Here is a 5,000-nt window from a genome sequence, read left to right as displayed (position 1 = left end):
AGTGTTAGTCAGGGTTACGTAGTGTAGTAACACACCTCAGTGTTAGTCAGGGTTACGTAGTGTAGTAACAGACCTCAGTGTTAGCCAGGGTTACGTAGTGTAGTAACAGACCTCAGTGTTAGTCAGGGTTACGTAGTGTAGTAGCAGACCTCAGTGTTAGTCAGGGTTACGTAGTGTAGTAACAGACCTCAGTGTTAGCCAGGGTTACACTGTGTAGTAACAGACCTCAGTGTTAGTCAGGGTTACGTAGTGTAGTATCAGACCTCAGTGTTAGTCCAGGGTTACGTAGTGTAGTAACAGACCTCAGTGTTAGTCAGGGTTACGTAGTGTAGTAACAGACCTCAGTGTTAGTCAGGGTTACGTAGTGTAGTAACAGACCTCAGTGTTAGTCAGGGTTACGTAGTGTAGTAACAGACCTCAGTGTTAGTCCAGGGTTACGTAGTGTAGTAACAGACCTCAGTGTTAGTCAGGGTTACGTAGTGTAGTAGCAGACCTCAGTGTTAGTCAGGGTTACGTAGTGTAGTAACAGACCTCAGTGTTAGTCAGGGTTACACTGTGTAGTAGCAGACCTCAGTGTTAGTCAGGGTTACACTGTGTAGTAACAGACCTCAGTGTTAGTCAGGGTTACACTGTGTAGTAACAGACCTCAGTGTTAGTCAGGGTTACACTGTGTAGTAGCAGACCTCAGTGTTAGTCCAGGGTTACGTAGTGTAGTAACAGACCTCAGTGTTAGTCCAGGGTTACGTAGTGTAGTAACAGACCTCAGTGTTAGTCCAGGGTTACACTGTGTAGTAGCAGACCTCAGTGTTAGCCAGGGTTACGTAGTGTAGTAACAGACCTCAGTGTTAGTCCAGGGTTACACTGTGTAGTAGCAGACCTCAGTGTTAGCCAGGGTTACGTAGTGTAGTAACAGACCTCAGTGTTAGTCCAGGGTTACACTGTGTAGTAGCAGACCTCAGTGTTAGTCAGGGTTACGTAGTGTAGTAACAGACCTCAGTGTTAGTCAGGGTTACGTAGTGTAGTAACAGACCTCAGTGTTAGTCAGGGTTACACAGTGTAGTAGCAGACCTCAGTGTTAGTCAGGGTTACGTAGTGTAGTAACAGACCTCAGTGTTAGCCAGGGTTACGTAGTGTAGTAACAGACCTCAGTGTTAGTCAGGGTTACACTGTGTAGTAACAGACCTCAGTGTTAGTCAGGGTTACGTAGTGTAGTAGCAGACCTCAGTGTTAGTCAGGGTTACACAGTGTAGTAACAGACCTCAGTGTTAGTCAGGGTTACGTAGTGTAGTAACAGACCTCAGTGTTAGTCAGGGTTACGTAGTGTAGTAACAGACCTCAGTGTTAGTCAGGGTTACGTAGTGTAGTAACAGACCTCAGTGTTAGTCAGGGTTACACAGTGTAGTAACAGACCTCAGTGTTAGTCAGGGTTACGTAGTGTAGTAACAGACCTCAGTGTTAGCCAGGGTTACGTAGTGTAGTAACAGACCTCAGTGTTAGTCAGGGTTACGTAGTGTAGTAACAGACCTCAGTGTTAGTCAGGGTTACACTGTGTAGTAGCAGACCTCAGTGTTAGTCAGGGTTACGTAGTGTAGTAACAGACCTCAGTGTTAGTCCAGGGTTACGTAGTGTAGTAACAGACCTCAGTGTTAGTCAGGGTTACGTAGTGTAGTAACAGACCTCAGTGTTAGTCAGGGTTACGTAGTGTAGTAACAGACCTCAGTGTTAGTCAGGGTTACGTAGTGTAGTAACAGACCTCAGTGTTAGTCAGGGTAACGTAGTGTAGTATCAGACCTCAGTGTTAGTCAGGGTTACGTAGTGTAGTAACAGACCTCAGTGTTAGTCAGGGTTACGTAGTGTAGTAACAGACCTCAGTGTTAGTCAGGGTTACGTAGTGTAGTAGCAGACCTCAGTGTTAGTCAGGGTTACGTAGTGTAGTAACAGACCTCAGTGTTAGTCCAGTGTTACACTGTGTAGTAACAGACCTCAGTGTTAGTCCAGGGTTACACAGTGTAGTAACAGACCTCAGTGTTAGTCAGGGTTACGTAGTGTAGTAACAGACCTCAGTGTTAGTCAGGGTTACGTAGTGTAGTAACAGACCTCAGTGTTAGTCAGGGTTACACAGTGTAGTAACAGACCTCAGTGTTAGTCAGGGTTACACTGTGTAGTAGCAGACCTCAGTGTTAGTCAGGGTTACGTAGTGTAGTAACAGACCTCAGTGTTAGTCCAGGGTTACACAGTGTAGTAACAGACCTCAGTGTTAGTCAGGGTTACGTAGTGTAGTAACAGACCTCAGTGTTAGTCAGGGTTACGTAGTGTAGTAACAGACCTCAGTGTTAGTCAGGGTTACGTAGTGTAGTAACAGACCTCAGTGTTAGTCAGGGTAACGTAGTGTAGTAGCAGACCTCAGTGTTAGTCCAGGGTTACACAGTGTAGTAACAGACCTCAGTGTTAGTCAGGGTAACGTAGTGTAGTAACAGACCTCAGTGTTAGTCCAGGGTTACACAGTGTAGTAACAGACCTCAGTGTTAGTCAGGGTTACGTAGTGTAGTAACAGACCTCAGTGTTAGTCAGGGTTACGTAGTGTAGTAACAGACCTCAGTGTTAGTCAGGGTTACGTAGTGTAGTAACAGACCTCAGTGTTAGTCCGGGTTACGTAGTGTAGTAACAGACCTCAGTGTTAGTCAGGGTTACACAGTGTAGTAGCAGACCTCAGTGTTAGTCAGGGTTACGTAGTGTAGTAACAGACCTCAGTGTTAGTCAGGGTTACGTAGTGTAGTAGCAGACCTCAGTGTTAGTCAGGGTTACGTAGTGTAGTAACAGACCTCAGTGTTAGTCAGGGTTACGTAGTGTATTAACAGACCTCAGTGTTAGTCAGGGTTACACAGTGTAGTAGCAGACCTCAGTGTTAGTCCAGGGTTACACTGTGTAGTAACAGACCTCAGTGTTAGTCCAGGGTTACGTAGTGTAGTAGCAGACCTCAGTGTTAGTCAGGGTTACGTAGTGTAGTAACAGACCTCAGTGTTAGTCAGGGTTACACTGTGTAGTAGCAGACCTCAGTGTTAGTCCAGGGTTACGTAGTGTAGTAACAGACCTCAGTGTTAGTCAGGGTTACACTGTGTAGTAGCAGACCTCAGTGTTAGTCCAGGGTTACGTAGTGTAGTAGCAGACCTCAGTGTTAGTCAGGGTTACGTAGTGTAGTAGCAGACCTCAGTGTTAGCCAGGGTTACGTAGTGTAGTAACAGACCTCAGTGTTAGCCAGGGTTACACAGTGTAGTAGCAGACCTCAGTGTTAGCCAGGGTTACGTAGTGTAGTAGCAGACCTCAGTGTTAGTCAGGGTTACGTAGTGTAGTAGCAGACCTCAGTGTTAGCCAGGGTTACGTAGTGTAGTAACAGACCTCAGTGTTAGCCAGGGTTACACAGTGTAGTAGCAGACCTCAGTGTTAGTCAGGGTTACACAGTGTAGTAACAGACCTCAGTGTTAGTCAGGGTTACGTAGTGTAGTAACAGACCTCAGTGTTAGTCAGGGTTACGTAGTGTAGTAACAGACCTCAGTGTTAGTCAGGGTTACACAGTGTAGTAACAGACCTCAGTGTTAGTCAGGGTTACGTAGTGTAGTAGCAGACCTCAGTGTTAGTCAGGGTTACGTAGTGTAGTAACAGAGCTCAGTGTTAGTCAGGGTTACGTAGTGTAGTAACAGACCTCAGTGTTAGTCCAGAGTTACGTAGTGTAGTAACAGACCTCAGTGTTAGTCAGGGTTACACAGTGTAGTAACAGACCTCAGTGTTAGCCCAGGGTTACGTAGTGTAGTAACAGACCTCAGTGTTAGTCAGGGTTACGTAGTGTAGTAACAGACCTCAGTGTTAGTCAGGGTTACGTAGTGTAGTAACAGACCTCAGTGTTAGTCAGGGTTACGTAGTGTAGTAACAGACCTCAGTGTTAGTCAGGGTTACGTAGTGTAGTAACAGACCTCAGTGTTAGTCAGGGTTACGTAGTGTAGTAACAGACCTCAGTGTTAGTCAGGGTTACGTAGTGTAGTAGCAGACCTCAGTGTTAGTCAGGGTTACGTAGTGTAGTAACAGACCTCAGTGTTAGTCCAGGGTTACGTAGTGTAGTAGCAGACCTCAGTGTTAGTCAGGGTTACGTAGTGTAGTAACAGACCTCAGTGTTAGTCAGGGTTACGTAGTGTAGTAACAGACCTCAGTGTTAGTCAGGGTTACGTAGTGTAGTAGCAGACCTCAGTGTTAGTCAGGGTTACGTAGTGTAGTAACAGACCTCAGTGTTAGTCCAGGGTTACACAGTGTAGTAACAGACCTCAGTGTTAGTCAGGGTTACGTAGTGTAGTATCAGACCTCAGTGTTAGTCAGGGTTACGTAGTGTAGTAACAGACCTCAGTGTTAGTCCAGGGTTACGTAGTGTAGTAACAGACCTCAGTGTTAGTCAGGGTTACGTAGTGTAGTAACAGACCTCAGTGTTAGTCAGGGTTACGTAGTGTAGTAACAGACCTCAGTGTTAGTCAGGGTTACGTAGTGTAGTAACAGACCCCAGTGTTAGTCAGGGTTACACAGTGTAGTAACAGACCTCAGTGTTAGTCAGGGTTACACAGTGTAGTAGCAGACCTCAGTGTTAGTCAGGGTTACGTAGTGTAGTAACAGACCTCAGTGTTAGTCAGGGTTACACTGTGTAGTAACAGACCTCAGTGTTAGACAGGGTTACGTAGTGTAGTAACAGACCTCAGTGTTAGTCAGGGTTACGTAGTGTAGTAACAGACCTCAGTGTTAGTCAGGGTTACGTAGTGTAGTAGCAGACCTCAGTGTTAGTCAGGGTTACACTGTGTAGTAACAGACCTCAGTGTTAGTCAGGGTTACGTAGTGTAGTAGCAGACCTCAGTGTTAGTCAGGGTTACGTAGTGTAGTAACAGACCTCAGTGTTAGCCAGGGTTACGTAGTGTAGTAACAGACCTCAGTGTTAGCCAGGGTTACGTAGTGTAGTAACAGACCTC

The 5,000-nt window shown here is 45.9% G+C and overlaps 1 protein-coding gene and 1 long non-coding RNA gene across 4 annotated transcripts in view; one reads left to right on the top strand and one right to left on the bottom strand.

Moving 5' to 3' along the window:
* The window catches only part of LOC127924182 (asc-type amino acid transporter 1-like), a gene marked incomplete at its 3' end in the record, with an annotated part of 98,511 nt that overhangs the window by 23,791 nt on the left and 69,720 nt on the right, over positions 1 to 5,000 (top strand). The window lies entirely within an intron of this gene.
* LOC127924181 (uncharacterized) overlaps positions 1 to 5,000 on the bottom strand; it is a 5,455-nt gene that overhangs the window by 453 nt on the left and 2 nt on the right. Inside the window, exons 1-2 of one of the 3 annotated variants that reach the window (XR_008117050.1) lie at positions 4,960 to 5,000; positions 3,283 to 3,320 (exon numbers count right to left, since the gene is read on the bottom strand). The exon at positions 4,960 to 5,000 is cut by the window's right edge and continues 2 nt beyond it. This is a non-coding gene — a long non-coding RNA (uncharacterized LOC127924181). Of the gene's footprint in view, positions 1 to 3,282; positions 3,321 to 3,358; positions 3,402 to 4,921 lie in introns of those variants that run through there. The other 2 variants (XR_008117051.1, XR_008117052.1) reach the window with 2 other exon arrangements.

The sequence above is a fragment of the Oncorhynchus keta genome, unplaced genomic scaffold (assembly GCF_023373465.1).
Source record: "Oncorhynchus keta strain PuntledgeMale-10-30-2019 unplaced genomic scaffold, Oket_V2 Un_contig_3773_pilon_pilon, whole genome shotgun sequence".
NCBI lineage: Eukaryota > Metazoa > Chordata > Actinopteri > Salmoniformes > Salmonidae > Oncorhynchus > Oncorhynchus keta.
Note: the sequence above shows the minus strand (reverse complement) of the source record. Positions and strands in the feature narration are given on the sequence as shown.